Raw genomic sequence first — 17,970 nt, 5'->3', positions numbered from 1 at the left:
CCTGAAGTTCTTTCCTAGGATTTGGCCCACCTTAAGATGTTTCTAACATGTCCATCCTTTGATCTAAGTGATCAAAAGGAGCATTCATCCTTTGAAGTTGTTCTAAAATCGCCATCATGTCGGTAGGCTTACCTCCACTTCCTATTACTCGAGAATCACCTTTGAATCTTATGGATTCCTCTTCATTAATTCTAAATGAGCCATATCCTCTTCTCATCCTTGAATCTGCCATGTTAGTATAAATAACACCAAAATTCTCACCAAAATCACTCCCTCATGTGTTTCACTCAAACAAGTTCTCAACACTGGTGTTTGCACACTAGTTTTGGCTTTTACCCTCTTTTAAGCTCACACTCTTTTGCCTTTTTCCACTCGATGAATTATTTAAAAGTTCTAATGAAAACACACAAAAAACAGCGACTAGACCACAAGTATGTCTTAATTTAACCTATCAACAAAACAGCAACTACAAACTAGTACCGAGTAAATTGACAAAACCTAGCCTCGACCTCACTAGCCAAAAATAAGGTAACTCAACAAGTAATTTTTGAAATATTAAGAAATCAATAATTAAAGGATAAAATTTAGAAAAGAGATCCAAACAACGAACAAGAAACAATTCGAACAAATATGGGGTAGTTGTTGGCTGTTGTTCTTGTAATTTAAGTCTTTGTATCAAATTCTTTACCAATTTTAATCCAAACAATTTTTAGCACTCAAAATTCAATTTACCAGCAATCAATTATTGAACAAATAGGCAATAACTCAGCAACTCCAACAATTTTCTAGCAAACAAATTCGAATTCCAAACTTCGACTAAAAACCAACCTTTTACAATTTTTTTTCTTTGGCTTTTCTTTCTCTTTTTTTTTTTTTTAAACTCACAGATTATAAACTCAAATCCAATAGTAAGAATAAACACGAAAAATTGCAATTCCAATGCCAAAAATTGAAGCTCACACCTATGGCCACACAAATTACAAATTTTGTGAGTTTGCAATACGTTGCCGCAAATCCTGCCGTTTTCCTTTTTTATTTTTTATTTTTGAAATGAATGCAACTAATTAAGATTAAAACAGCAAAGAAAAACCAACAGCAAACCAAATTAACTAGAACAATGATGAAAACCAACCAACAAACTAGAAACCAAAAATACGGTAAAACAAGGAAACCTAATTTGACTAAGAAACAAATTTTTTTTCCTTTTTTATTCAAAACGTGTATGAACTAAGAAAAATATTAACCTAATTCTAAAATTGTAGAATGACAGAAAAATAAATAAAACAATTAAGATGGATCAAATCTTAACGAAATTTGGCTCTGATACTAAATGATACGAACCTAGGTTGACTTGCTCCTAAACCCGTATTATATTAGCCCGAATCACAATCAAGTTTAAGTTCTAATGGTCACTTTAACCCCCAATCAACTTGGGATTAGAAACCTTGGTATATGATGAAGATGACACAATAGGTTATGGATGTCCTATGGATAAATCAAATTAAAACACTTGATTTCTATTAGATGTTTTAGGTGTTCAAACAGAACATAGAGAATTATTTTTCACAAATATTTTTCTTTATGAATAATGTACTGCATATTATTGAGAAATAAAGTCGTTAAATATTGAGAAAAAACTATGACAAAATCGGCCAAAAGATTAGGAAACCAAGCTTGGCCGAATTTTCTCTCTCCTTTCCTAATCTAATTTTGATTAATTAATTTCTTTATTTTGAATTAGAAATTAATTAATTTATAATGAAAATAATAAAATAATAAATTTCCTAAGTTGGTTTTTCTAGAAAATAACTAAATAGAAATCAAATAAAAGACTAAGTTCCTAAAACAAAAAGTCAAAATCAAACTAGGAAACAAATTGACTATCTTTCTAATTAAGCTGTCTTGGATCAATCTTCGACCAATTTAAGCTTCAAATCAGCATCCATATGCCTTGTAGGATGCCAAATAGGATGATCATTGAGCCTACATGGTGCCCTTTATTGGAATAAAGAGAAAATGGCAACCCAGCAAAATATAGCAAAGTTACAAGCAATATAGCAATTTTCGGCCAAAAATCCTCCTATTTGCACAAGCCCATTTTGTTTGCCTTTGATTCTACCTTAACTTGATTCCATGACCATGACCTCTTAGTGATATTCATTGAATCCATGAAGAGTTGGAACCATTTCTTACTACCCAGAGTCCATATTTGTACGAAAACAGCTATCCGGGTCCGTATCGGCCTCCAAGACTAGGATGCTTAAAATAGACTTTCTATCTTTGGGTATTATGATACGAACCTAGGACGACCTATGCTTCAACCTGTACTATATTAGCCCAGATCTAATTTTGTTCAAGTTCTAATGGTCACCTTAACCCTTAACCCCTAACCAACCTGTGATTAGAAATCTTGGTATAATGAAGATGCCATAATAGGTGATAGATATCCTATTGATAAGTTAAACTAAAACACTTATTCACTAATGGTGTTTTAGGTGTTCAAAGAAAATAAAGAGAATTCAATCTCACAAATAATTTTTTGTATGAATAATGTACTGAATATTATTGATAAAAGCCCCTAAATAGGCTAAAAGTTACAAAATAAAACCATAATTATCTAGGTAAAACCGACCACCAAAGAATAGGAAACCTAGCTTGACCAAAATTCACTTCCTTTGCTAATCTAATTTGGATTAATTAATTCGTTTATTTTGAATTAGGAATTAATTAATTTACAATGAAAATAATAAAATAATAACTTTCCAACATTGATTTGCCCAGCAAATAAATAATCTTCAGCTTGTTTGGGCTCCAAATTAGCTTCTATATGCCATTTAGGATGCTAAATATGATTAATAATGATTCCCACATGTTTCCCCTTGATTAGAATAAGTCAAATAAGAAGAAAAGTCAAAGCCAGTAGCAAAACAGCACATTTTTGGCCAAATTGAGATGTTGTCTGTACAAGTCCTTTTTAGATGCTTTTGATTTTGCCTTGGCTAGATTCCATATCCTCTTAATGATATTTTGAGTTCATGAAGTGTTGGAACCATTTCTTGCTGCCCGGAATCCAAATTTGCACGAAAACTGCTACCCAGGTCCACATCGGCTTCCACCACTTGGATGCTTAGAATAGGCTTTGTATCTTTAGGTATGGACAAGCTCTTTTGAGAATTAACTACTCCCTGTATAAATGTTACTAGGTTATCCTTGAACCTCTTGGCTTGAGCTCTAGTGATCGACCTGGTTTTCATCCGTATCGGGTCAGCACCCCAACATGTTGTCAGTTATGCGGGCTCGGGCGGATTCTCATCATATTGACAAGCCCTTTCGAGAATGGATTAATCCCTGTATAAAGGCAGCCAGATTGTCCTTAAATCTATTGGCTTGAGCTCTAGTGATTGGCTCAGTTTTTATCCGTATCGGATTAGCACCTCAAAGGGTAGTCGGTTGTGTGGGTTCGAGATTATTCTCATCAAAGATAGACACTAGTTCTCTATTTGGTGTTCTAAAAGAATGAAGAGAAATCTCTCTCACAACTAATTTTCTGAATAATAATGATTTGCCTCTTATTAACAAATAAATCCTTTAAATAGGCTAGAGTTACCGAAAAAAAAAAAATCCCTAAGCCAATAGATGAAAACCGGCCAATAAGGTTAAACAAAAGTAGTTACCAATTTTTCTTTCTTTCCTATTCTAATTTGTATTAATTAATTCCTTAATTTTGAAAGAGGAATTAATTAATTTACAATCATAAATATTAAAATTCAACCTTCCTAAATTAATTTGTCAGCAAACGACTAAACAGAAACAAAAAACAAGAGACTAGTTTCTAATATAAAAGTCAAATTCTAGATTTTGAAAGTAGTTGATTAGCTTTACTAATAAATTGTCCTTGTCATATCTCCAGCTAATTTAGGCTCCAAATCTAATCCAACATGCCATGTGGGATGCCTAAAAGGAATAAAACTGGTCCCCATATGTTGTCATTGATTGTAATGGTCAAAGTTTGCTTGGAATGCAAATAAACCACCTCTCAATGCCTTATGTGCAAAATCGCCAATGTTGGGAGCTTGGATGCCATTAGGAGTGCTTGGATGCCCTTGCCTCTACCTTGGCATGATTTTGTGACCTCTTGGGGAGTTTAGGCAAGCTCATAGGAAGCTAATCTCGCCTCTTGCTGCCCGGAACCCTCAAATGCACCGAAACAGCTTCCCGAATCCATTTTTACCTTCGAAACCTGGATGCCTAGCACAGGCTTAGAATCTTCTGTTGAAAAGATGGTAATCTTACCACCTTGTGCAACCCAAAGTTCACCAAGGTTTGCATCCTCTTTCTTTCTTTACAAGAAATATTTTGTTGAATGTCTTAAAGCAATATTTATGACTATGTTTTATATTCCTTTTAATGTCTTTTGAATGCCTAAGTTTTGTTATATTTAACTTAGGAATTATCTCTTTGTTGGGTATTGATTTTGTTTTATAAAATGGTTATGTTGGGGCTGGCATATTTTGGGTTCTTATAATCAAGTTATGGTTTTTGGATATGTTGCAATAGACATGTAAAAGAAAATATTACAAAAATAATGACTCAAAAAGGACTTGGGAAGCCGAAGATATGTTAGTTGTAAGTTGGCATAACCGCTGAAATTTCCAACATTTATGGCCCATGGGTTTGAGATGAATTGGAGTCCTTACCCAATTATTTTGGACTTGGTCTTCTATAGATTTCATCCTTAATATTTCAACATGCCACATGTCAAAACTCAATCAATTTGGATGAAGATATCTCAGCCTTCCATCAGGTCAAAGTAGCATTACCCGATTTCATGAAGACAGTTTTTTGAAGTTCAAAATCTCACCCACATGTGAGCTGGTTGTTGAACAGTTATGTATCCGAATTTTGAGTGGGAAATGTGTAATTTTTGAATTTTAAAGATTTCCATTTAGTCTTACACACACTTCACATGTGTGAGACAAATTTTGTATCTATATAATGCAACAAATTAATGAAATGAAATGATGCATTGTGCTGTCTAGTTGTGTGGCCTACTTCAGCATCTTCTCTTCTTCTTCATCCTCTTCTTCATCTTTTTTCTTCATCTTCTTCTTCTTCCTTCCAAACAAAAACCCTAACAAGTCTCAATATTACCATACCAAAAACAAACATAAAAATCACAGAAATACCAAACAGAAAACCGGATTAAAGGTTGTGCACAAGACTAACACCATATGTACAACACTCTTGGACAAGCGAACCTGAAAACCACACCAAACTCCAAAATGTATCAGATCTTTGCTTGTGAGCTTTCTTTCTAGCCTATTTTCTTGTGAGAGAACATCCTATTTCATTCCTTTCACTTTTGGTTTGAAGTGGTATAAAAATTCATCCTAAGAGTTACTTTCTTCAAAATCCGATTTTATGTCATGGCTTTTCAAAGTTTTGCACCACCCACTCCACCAAAATTTGAGGACCAAAACTACTCCATTTGGAGTATAAAGATGAATGTCTAACTACAAGCCTTTGGACTTTGGGATGTGATGGAAGAAGGTTATGAAGTTGAGGAGTTGAGAGCAAATGCCACACGAGCACAAAGACTTGCACATGAGATCAAGATAGCCAAAGGATTCAAGGCCTTAATAGCCTTTCATTCTTCAGTGAGTGACTCCATCTTCACTAGAATCATGTCTTGTACAATTGTTAAAGAAGTTTGGTTAAAGTTGCAAGAAGAATTTCAAGGAAACACTAGGACTAGACCAATGCAAGTTTTAAACTTTAGAAGAGAGTTTGAAACAATTAGAATGAAAGAAAATGACTTGGTTAAGGACTTCATCGATAGACTACTAAAGGTTGTGAACCAAATTAGAGTCCTTGGAGAGCCATTAACCACCAAATGGTTGTAGAGAAGGTATTGGTGAGCTTAATCGAAAATTTTGAAGCTAAGATTTCTTTCCTTGAGGAATCAAAGAATCTTAGTGAGATTACATTAATTAAGCTTATCAATACCCTCCAAGCAACCAAACAAAGAAGAGCCATAAGAAAGGAGGAGTCTGTGGAAAGTGCTTTTATGTTTAGTCAACATAAAAAGAACAACAAAAAGAACAAAAACAAGAACACAGGAGGAATCGGCTATGGAGGTTTCAACAACAACAACAATGCAAGGCAACAACAAGAATGATAACAACAAAATTGTAGGGGTTATCCACCATGCCCCATTGCAAGAAGTATGGACATGCACCGAATATGATACGAACCTAGGACGACCTACTCCCAAACCCATATTATATTAGCCCGGATCTACTTATGTTCAAGTTCTAATGATCACCTTGACCCCTAACCAACCTGTAATTAGAAACCTTGGTATATAATGAAGATGCCACAATGGGTGATGGAAGTCCTATTGATAAGTCAAACTAAAACACTCACTCTCTAATAGTGTTTTAGGTGTTCAAAAGAACAAAGAGAAATTCAATCTCACAAAATAAAATCTGAATATTATTAGTGGTGTGTTTTTCCTCAAAAAGAAGCCCTTTTATAGGCTAAGAGAAAACAAAATAAAACCCTAAAACAAAATGGAAAAACCGACCATGCAATGAAGAATCCTAATATGGCCAAAAGTCTCCTCCTTTCCTAATTTAATTTGGATTAATTAATTCCTTTATTTTGAATTAGAAATTAATTAATTTACAATGAAAATAATAAAATAATAACTTTCCTAAACTAATTTGTCCAGCAAATAAATAAATAAATAAATAAATAAGTAATGGTAATTTCCTAAAACAAAACATAGAATCAAATTAGAAAACTAAAATACTAGCTTTTTGATTAAGTTGACTTTGACCAATCTTTGACCAATTTGACCTCCACATCAGCTTCAGTATGCTTTTTAGGATGCTAAATAAGCTTATTATGGAGTCCCACATGTTGTCCCTACTTGGAATGATACGAACCTAGGACGACCTGCTCCTAAACCCGTATTATATTAGCCCGGATCTTTAATTAAGTTCAAGTTCTAATGGAATGGACCTCAACCCCTAACCAACCTGTGGTTAGAAACCTTGGTATAATGTAGACGCCACAATAGGGGATGGAAAACCTATTGATAAGTCAAGCTAAAACAACCAATTCTCTAATGGTGTTTTAGGTGTTCTCAAAGAACAAAGAGATAATTAATCTCACAAGTATTTTCTTAATCAAATCAAAGTTGTATTCATATTGAAAAATAAGCCTTTAAATAGGCTTTGAAAGAAACAAAATAAACCCTAAAAACCCTAGGAAAAACCGGCCACACAATGAAGAAGTCTACCTTGGCCGAAACTTTCCTTTTCCTAAACTAATTTGGATTAATTAATTCCTTTATTTTGAATTAGGAATTAATTAATTTACAATGAAAATAATAAAATAATAACTTTCCTAAATTTATTTGTCCAGAAAATAAATAAATAAAAACTAAAAAGTAATGGTAGTTTCCTAAAACAAAAAGTAGAATAAAATTAGGAAACTATAATAATAGCTTTTTTTGACTAAATTGACTTTGACTAATCTTTGACCAAATTGAGCTCCAAATCAGCTTCAATATGCTTTGTAGGATGCCAAATAAGCTTATTGTGAAGTTCCTCACGTTGCCCTTGCTTGGAAGTATGAGAAAAGGCTAATACAGTAAAATACAGTAAAGCCAGCAAGGAATACAGCAAATCCGGCCTTTCCTTCTCCTTGTGCGCAAACCACCTTGTTGGTCGGCTTTGAAGCTGCTTTGGCTGGTTTCTATGACTCATCCTCCATATGAATTGAACCCATAAGGATGGGGTTCCAATTCATACAACCCGGCCTCCTTATTATCACCAAAAACGTCACCCGACCCTGTTTTGGCTTCTACTGCTTGTATGAGTACAACAGGCCTTGGTTCTTTAGATGTGGCCAACCCCTCTTGACTATGACTTATTCCTTGTATGAAGACAGCAAGATTGTCCTTGAACTTCTTGGCTTGGGCCCTAGTGATCGGTCCCACCTTCATTTGTATTGGGTCAGCACCCCAGCGGGTTGTCGGTCGAGCAGTCTCGGGTGGATTCGCATCATGGAAGAAAAAGAAAAAGCCAATTCAGCAAAATACAGTAAAGCAAGCAAGAAAACAGCAAAATCCGGCCACTTATTAAACCCATGCGCACAACCCCTTTTTGGATGAGTTTGAGTCTTCCTTGACTTGATTACATATCCTCTTAGACATATTTATTGAATCCATTAAGCATTGGAACCATTTCATGCTGCCCGGACTCCTTAAAAGTACCAAAACCGTTACCCGGATCTTGCCTCATCGGATATGGACAAGGCCTATTAGGAATGAATTACTCCGTGGATAAAGGCAACAAGTTTGTCCTAAAACCTCTTAGCTTGAGCTCTAGTGATCGGTCCGGTCTTCATCCATATCGGGTCAACAACTCAGTGGGTTGTCGGTTATGCGGGCACGGACGGATTCACATCATTCCCCTCCTCTTGAAAAGGATTTGTCCTCAAATCAAGATCATCACCTGCAGCAAAAGGAGGTAATTCAGCAACATTAAATGTGACACTAACATTGTACTTACCTAGTAAGTAAAGTTTGTCGGCATTTTCATTGATTCGCTCTAAAATTTGAAAAAGTTCATCCTTTGGAGGCATAAGCTTTGACTTTTGTTGCTTCGGAAACCTTTCCTTTCCTAAATGAAACCAAATCTAATCTCTTGAGTCAAACACTAACACAAAAAAACCTAAAAATACATGCTCATTATGGCAAAAATTACACTTTTTAAAGTTAGCAAATAATCTCTTCCAAATTTTCAAATTTCCACAAAGTAAGGTTCTTAACAAGGTAGATAAAGTTCTATAGAACAAAAATATTTTTAAATAAGCATCTTTATGATTCATGACCAGCAGTGGTTTCTTACTCCAGATGGCTTTATTAACATCTCCAAAACTAAGATAAAAAAATTTATTTTTCCTTTCTTTTCTTTCTTTTCCTTTCTCACTCACAGATTCATAGGATTTTGCATCAATATTGACTTTTGCTCCAAGTTTCTCACTCTCGGCATTGTTTAAATTTTTCCACTCCACCTGGGTTTTAGAGGACTTACCTTGGACAGAAAGCTTGGACTTACCTTCTTGGATGGATGGTGAAGCCGTAGGTGCCATACTAGCTTTCTCCTTGAGCTTCTCGGCCTTCCTCCTTTGTTGTATTTGCAATTGGTCTCTATATACTTCCTTAGGGGTTAATGGCTCCAGCTTGACCTTCTTTGCTTTAAAGCTAAAAAAAATACAATTCTCTAGACCAAAATGAGTAGCATCTTTATCAAATTGCCATGGTCTACCTAATAAAATATGTCCGGCATGCATAGGCACAACATCACACAAAACAATATCCACATATTTATCTATGCTAAATTTTACCTTGGCTTGTTTATTCTCATTCATTTCACCACTATGATTAAGCCATTGTAATCTATATTGTTTTGGATGTTTAATGGTCGTTAAGCCTAATTTATTAACCACAATATTACTAATTACATTTGTACAACTTCCATTATCAATAATCATGCTACAAATCTTACCTTGGATTTCACATCGTGTGTGGAAGATGTTTTCTCTTTGAACTTGATCCTTATCTTTGTAGACAGCAAGCACTCTTCTAGAAACCAAATTTAACTCGGCATTGGATGTGTGCAAGGTTTCGGCTTCTTCCTCAAAGTCCTCCTTCTCTTGCTTGGCTTCATCACCACTTTCCTCACTCTCCGATTCTAGCTCACCATTAGCCTTCAGTACCATGATCCTTCTATTTGGGCATTGGCTAGCAATATGTCCTCGTCCCTGGCACTTAAAACAAATAATTTCTCTTGATCTTGAAGGTTTAGGAGCAGATTTTACCTCATTTTTATATGCTTGGACAGATTCAACTTTAGGCTCCCTTTTTGGCCGATTGGAGCTTTCTTCACCTAGTTTTGGATTTGGCTTGTTCTCAAAGATAGGATTGTTTCTCCAGCCACTTGGATTTGATCTTCTGCTTTTGGAAACACCCTCAAACCATAAGCCTATGCCCTTTCTCTTGAATTGGTGCTCTAATTTAATAGCCACATGCAACATCTCCTCCAATTCTATATATTATTGCAATTCTAGTTGATTGATTATCTCATGATTTAAACCACCTAGGAATATTACCATGGTTGTTTCTCTATCCTCATTCATGCTTAACCTCATCATAAGCATCTCCGTTTACTTGTAATAATCCTCCATGGACCTACTGTTGAAATGTGGTGATCTTGCCACAATGTGCAAGGTAGTCCAGTTACACTTGCACTCTTTGTTTTGCAACATCAAAGACCAAACATTATTTATGTTTATGAATTTTATTTTATCTTATAATGTTTAAGAACAATATCCTTTTTGTAATGCCCTAAGCTCATTAACTAATGCTTAGGGCCTTTTTGTCTAGTTGCTGGAATTGTATTTCCAGCAACATAAGTCCACTTCCTTGGATTCTGTTTGAAGAAGGTTTGGGATTTGGATCTAAATTTTGGATATAATAAGCTAGAAACGCAGAGGAATTAGCATAAAAAAGAATGGCCCAATTTGGAGCTGGGAAGGCTGAGTTAAGCCCTAAACAATCTGACTCTTGTGCAATTTTGTTGCCCAGAAAACTGGGCAAAGCTGCCTCGGGTTTGATTATTGTTGAATGGGAAAATGGACTTTGTTTTATCTGTTTTTTGGCTAGAACATATTTTAATATTCAAAAAGGCTTCCCTCCAATTTTCAAGTCAAATGGAGCTGGTTTTCAAATCCAAATGCCTTAGACAAGCCGAACTGCCCATTAAAGAAGGTTTCTTGCATGCCCAGCACATTGATTAGAGTTAGTTGAGGTAGTTTGGATGGGTTGGTTACTTTTAATGCTCTTGTATTTATTGCTCAATATGGAAGCATGTCTTATTGCCTTTTTTATGTATTTAAAAGTATGAAAATTGTAATGAAAACAGAGGAAGTAATATTCAAAAAAAATTTTTTTTTTGAAAAACAACAATTTCAGCTCTCTCTCTCTTTCTCTCTCAACTACTACATTTGTTTTCTTCTTCTTCCCAAAAGCTAACAACCTTCTCAAGAACCCCAAACCTCCATTAAAACCAGAAACAAAACCTTAATAAACCCAAAAAAAAAATTAAAATAAAATCAAGAACCAAGAACCAACAACAATCATTCTTGACTAACACCTTGAATGATTGTGCTCTAGGGTACAACAACATAAACCTACACCAAATTCCATCATGGTATCAGAGCATAGTGTAATTTCTTAGGACCTTGTGAGCTTTCAACCTAGACCATTTTATTTGTGAGAGGATCCCCCACCTAAAGCCTTCCAACCGAAACCCAAAAAAAAAAAAAAAAAAAAAACTCCCAAAAAGGCTAGTTGAAACTCACCAAAACACCACCACCCTAGAGCTTGTTCTTGTGTCCATTTTTCAAAACTTTTCAAAAACCATTTTTTCAAATGGCCTCACAATCCTTTGCAACCCCAACACCACCTAAGTTTGAAGGCCAAAACAACAAAGCCATCAAAACCGAGGAGGGCATCCACCTTGCCCTCATTGCAAAAAGCTTGGACATCCACCATCCAAGTGTTTTTGGAGGCCGGATGCATCTTGTGAAAGATGTGGAGGAAAATGCCACATTGCAAAAGTATGTAAGCAAAGGAGACAACAAGCCAATGTGGTTAATGAAGAAGCCAAGAACCTATTTGTGGCCACATGCCTTAAGGCCACAAGTAGTGGTCTCGGTTGGCTTGTGGATAGTGGTTGCTCACACCATATGAGTTTCCAAAAGGATGGTTTTATGGAGCTTGACCAAAACTACAAAACCAAAGTGAAGATTGGTGATGGTCGGTTCATGGAAGTAGAAGGCAAAGGAGATGTGTGCTTGAACACCAAGGAAGGTACCAAAATTATAAAAGATGTGCTATATGTTCCTAGTTTGTGTGAAAACTTGCTTAGTGTAGCACAATTGGTAGAAAGAGGCTTTGCTTTAAATTTTGAAAAAGATGGATGTATTATATATGATGCTTGTGGTAATGAGCTGTTTAAGGTACCATTGAAGGACAAAAGCTATAGATTGGACCTAGTTAAGAATGAACAAGCCTTAAAAACCAAAGTGGAGTCCATTTCTCAACTTTGGCATAAAAGGTTTGGGCATTCTAGCTATGATGCCATGAAAAACACCAATTCCATTGTGAAGGACATGCCAAAGATTGAGGAGATGAGAAGCCTATGTGATGTATGCCAACTAGGGAAATCCACACGGCTTCCATTCCCTAAAGCCGGTTCATGGAGAGCTAAGGAGAAGCTTGAGCTAGTCCATTCGGATGTGTGTGGACCGATGAGTTTGTCATCAATTGGAGGTTTTAAGTACTTCCTAACCTTCATTGATGACTACTCAAGGATGTGTTGGGTATATTTTCTAACAACCAAGTCACAAGTGCTTGAGAAGTTCATGGAATTCAAGAAGATGGTGGAAACCCAAAGCAATGCAAAAATGAAGTGCTTGAGAACCGACAATGGTGGAGAATATACAAGCTTGGTTATGGAGGATTTTTACAAACAAAATAGAATGGTGCATCAATTCACAACACCATACACACCACAAGAAAATGGTGTTTGTGAGAGGAAAGATAGGACCTTAATGGAGATGGCAAGGTGCATGATACATGAGAAGAACATGCCAAAGAAGTTTTGGGCCAAAGCCATATACATGGCTAGCTACATCCAAAACCGAGCATACACCAAAGCCAATGAGTCCAAGACACCCTATGAGATATGGTATGGAGAAAAACCATCTTTGGACAGCATAAAAATCTTTGGAAGTATTTGTTTTCTCCATGTTCATCCACATATGAGAGACAAGCTTGACAAAAGGGCAAATGTGGGCATATTGGTCGGCTTTAGTGAGGTTACCAAAGGTTTTAGGGTTTTCAACTTGGAAACCAAGAAACTTGTGGTAACAAGGGATGTGAGGATTGATGAAGATGCTGTTTGGGATTGGACAAAGGAGGAGCTTTTTGTCCGTGAATATAATGCTCGGTTGGATGATGAAGAAGAAAAAACCAATGACAATGACAATGAAGAAAATGAAGATGATGAGGAGGATGCACTTGAGACCATTGGAGCCGAATTGGAGATTGGAGATGGTGTTAGAGGAGAAAGGCCATTGTCTGAAATATATGAAAGGTGCAATGTTGTCTTGAGTGATCCTACCAATGCTCAAGAAGCTATGCAAAAGAAAGAGTGGATGGAGGCCATGCAAACCGAAATGGATACGATAGAAAAGAATGAAACTTGGTCTTTGGTTTCTAAACCTAAAAACAAGAAACCAATTGGTGTAAAGTGGATCTTTAGGACCAAGTTCAACTTGGATGGAACAATATGCAATCACAAGGCAAGGCTTGTGGCAAAAGGCTATGCACAACAAGCAGGTGTAGATTATACCTGGCAATTCGGGTTGGTGGGTCGTGTTCGTGTCAACCCGTTTAATAATCGGGTCAAAAATGCCTAACCCGAACACGACCCATTTATTAATCGTGTCAGGTACCTAAAACACTAACCCGACCTGTTTATAAACAGGTCAACACGACACGACCCGTTTAACACGATTATTTTAACGGGTCGTGTTGACCTATTAACCCGTTAACCTGAAATTGACCTATTAACCCGAAAACTAACCTATTAACCCGTTAACCCGAAAATTAACCTATTAACCCGAAATTTTTTTTATTTTTTTTTATTTTTATGTTTTTGTTTTATTAAAGATGTATTTTTTGTTTTTAAAAAATTAGTAATAGAAAATTATTTTTATAAAATTTTTAATTTATAATATTTTTTAGTTATTAAATATTATATTAGTGATAAAATATTAATTTAAAATTAAATTTAAATGGGTTGTAATAGGTATATAATCGTGTTAAACAGGTCAACCCGAAAATGACACGATTAATAAATGGGTCGTAACGGGTCAATTTCGAGTTAAACAGGTCAACCCGAAAATGACACGATTAATAATCGTGTTAAACGGGTTGACCCGATTATGACCCGAACCCATTTATAATAAACCCAAACCCATTTATTCCGTGTCGTTTTCGAATCGTGTCGCCGTGTCATGATCCAAATTGCCAGGTCTAGTGTAGATTATGGAGAGACGTTTGCACCGGTTGCAAGAATGGAGACCATAAAGCTCATCCTATCCATCTCGGCCTCGATGTCATGGAAGGTGTACCACGTTGATGTAAAGTCGGCTTTCTTGAATGGTGTGCTTCAAGAGGAGGTTTATGTCAAGCAACCCGAGGGCTTCATTGTTCAAGGACATGAGGACAAAGTTTACCATCTACACAAGACACTTTATGGGTTAAAGCAAGCACCTAGGGCTTGGTATGGCAAGATTGATGGTTACTTAATCTACCAAGGCTTTAGGAGGAGTTGAAATGAGCCAACACTATACATAAGGAATGAAGAAGGCATGGTTGTTATTTCACTCTATGTGGATGATTTGTTGGTCACGGGTGAAAATGAAAAGAATGTGGAAGTTTTGAAAAATGAACTTGAAAAGGAGTTTGACATGTCAAGCCTTGGTGAAATCAATTACTACCTTGGAGCGGAAGTGATGCAATGCTCTAGGGGTATCTTCATATCTCAAGAGAAATACATCAAAAATCTTTTGAAAAAGTTCAACCTTGATGAATGCAAGCAAATGTCAACACCAATGAGCCAAGGAGATAAATACAAGAAGGAGGATGGCACACCAAAGGTAAACCCAACCCTATATAGAAGCATGATAGGAAGTTTGCTCTATGTATGTTCATCAAGACCGGATATTATGCATGCCACATGTGTTTTGTCTAGATATATGCAAGCACCATCCCAAAATAATTTTATAGGTGCCAAAAGAATTCTTAGATACTTAAAAGGAACACAAGACTTTAGAGTTTGGTATGATAGGCAAGATGTGATGAGATTAATGGCCTACTCGGATAGTGATTGGGCTGGATGCTTGGATGATATGAAGAGCACTTCGGGGTATCTTTTCTCACTTGGTAGTGGACCATTCTCATGGAATGCAAAGAAGCAAGCAACAACCACTCAAAGTACCGCCGAAGCCGAGTACATTGCTTGCTCTTCATGTGCAAATCAATGCATTTGGCTTAGGAAATTATTGGAGGACCTTGGTTATCCTCAAGAGGGTTCAACCATCATCAAATGTGACAACACTTCAGCCATATCAATAGCCAAGAACCCCGTTCAACATGGAAAGACAAAACACATACCGGGGAAGTATCACTCTTTGAGGGAGTTTGAAGAAAATGGAGAAGTAAGCTTGGAATATACCAAGACCGAAGATAATCTCGCAGATTTCTTCACCAAGCCACTTCCAAAAGCAAGATTTGAGACCTTAAGGAAGCTTCTAAATATTTTAAGCAAGAACACCAAGGAGGAGTGTTGAAATGTGGTGATCTTGCCACAATGTGCAAGGTAGTTCAGTTACACTTGCACTCTTTTTTTTGCAACATCAAATACCAAACATTATTTATTTTTATGCATTTTATTTTATCTTGTAATGTTTAAGAACAATATCCTTTTTGTAATGCCCTAAGCTCATTAACTAAAGCTTAGGGCCTTTTTGTCTAGTTTTGCTAGAATTGTATTTCCAGCAACATAGGTCCACTTCCTTAGATGCCGTTTGAAGAAGGTTTGGGATTTGGATATGGATTTTGGATATAATAAGCTAGAAACGCAGAGGAAGTAGCATAAAAAAGAATGTCCCTTGGTTATCCTCATGTGCAAATCAATGCATTTGGCTTAGGAAATTATTGGAGGACCTTGGTTATCCTCAAGAGGGTTCAACCATCATCAAATGTGACAACACTTCAGCCATATCAATAGCCAAGAACCCCGTTCAACATGGAAGGACAAAACACATACCGGGGAAGTATCACTCTTTGAGGAAGTTTGAAGAAAATGGAGAAGTAAGCTTGGAATATACCAAGACCGAAGATAATCTTGCAGATTTCTTCACCAAGCCACTTCCAAAAGCAAGATTTGAGACCTTAAGGAAGCTTCTAAATATTTTAAGCAAGAACACCAAGGAGGAGTGTTGAAATGTGGTGATCTTGCCACAATGTGCAAGGTAGTTCAGTTACACTTGCACTCTTTTTTTTGCAACATCAAATACCAAACATTATTTATTTTTATGCACTTTATTTTATCTTGTAATGTTTAAGAACAATATCCTTTTTGTAATGCCCTAAGCTCATTAACTAAAGCTTAGGGCCTTTTTGTCTAGTTTTGCTAGAATTGTATTTCCAGCAACATAAGTCCACTTCCTTGGATGCCGTTTGAAGAAGGTTTGGGATTTGGATCTGGATTTTGGATATAATAAGCTAGAAATGCAGAGGAAGTAGCATAAAAAAGAATGGCCCTTGGTTATCCTCATTGCAAATCAATGCATTTGGCTTAGGAAATTATTGGAGGACCTTGGTTATCCTCAAGAGGGTTCAACCATCGTCAAATGTGACAACACTTCAGCCATATCAATAGCCAAGAACCCCGTTCAACATGGAAGGACAAAACACATACCGGGGAAGTATCACTCTTTGAGGGAGTTTGAAGAAAATGGAGAAGTAAGCTTGGAATATACCAAGACCGAAGATAATCTTGCAGATTTCTTCACCAAGCCACTTCCAAAAGCAAGATTTGAGACCTGAAGGAAGCTTCTAAATATTTTAAGCAAGAACACCAAGGAGGAGTGTTGAAATGTGGTGATCTTGCCACAATGTGCAAGGTAGTTCAGTTACACTTGCACTCTTTTTTTTGCAACATCAAATACCAAACATTATTTATTTTTATGCACTTTATTTTATCTTGTAATGTTTAAGAATAATATCCTTTTTGTAATGCCCTAAGCTCATTAACTAAAGCTTAGGGCCTTTTTGTCTAGTTTTGCTAGAATTGTATTTCCAGCAACATAAGTCCACTTCCTTGGATGCCGTTTGAAGAAGGTTTGGGATTTGGATATAATAAGCTAGAAACGCAGAGGAAGTAGCATAAAAAAGAATGGCCCTTGGTTATCCTCATGTGCAAATCAATGCATTTGGCTTAGGAAATTATTGGAGGACCTTGGTTATCCTCAAGAGGGTTCAACCATCATCAAATGTGACAACACTTCAGCCATATCAATAGCCAAGAACCCCGTTCAACATGGAAGGACAAAACACATACCGGGGAAGTATCACTCTTTGAGGGAGTTTGAAGAAAATGGAGAAGTAAGCTTGGAATATACCAAGACCGAAGATAATCTTGCAGATTTCTTCACCAAGCCACTTCCAAAAGCAAGATTTGAGACCTTAAGGAAGCTTCTAAATATTTTAAGCAAGAACACCAAGGAGGAGTGTTGAAATGTGGTGATCTTGCCACAATGTGCAAGGTAGTTCAGTTACACTTGCACTCTTTTTTTTGCAACATCAAATACCAAACATTATTTATTTTTATGCACTTTATTTTATCTTGTAATGTTTAAGAACAATATCCTTTTTGTAATGCCCTAAGCTCATTAACTAAAGCTTAGGGCCTTTTTGTCTAGTTTTGCTAGAATTGTATTTCCAGCAACATAAGTCCACTTCCTTGGATGCCGTTTGAAGAAGGTTTGGGATTTGGATATGGATTTTGGATATAATAAGCTAGAAACGCAGAGGAAGTAGCATAAAAAAGAATGGCCCTTGGTTATCCTCATGTGCAAATCAATGCATTTGGCTTAGGAAATTTTTGGAGGACCTTGGTTATCCTCAAGAGGGTTCAACCATCATCAAATGTGACAACACTTCAGCCATATCAATAGCCAAGAACCCCGTTCAACATGGAAGGACAAAACACATACCGGGGAAGTATCACTCTTTGAGGGAGTTTGAAGAAAATGGAG

Source organism: Ziziphus jujuba, chromosome 12 (assembly GCF_031755915.1).
Source record: "Ziziphus jujuba cultivar Dongzao chromosome 12, ASM3175591v1".
In the NCBI taxonomy this organism is placed as follows: Eukaryota; Viridiplantae; Streptophyta; class Magnoliopsida; order Rosales; family Rhamnaceae; genus Ziziphus; species Ziziphus jujuba.
The sequence above is the reverse complement of the archived record's forward strand: the minus strand, read 5'-3'. Positions refer to the sequence as shown.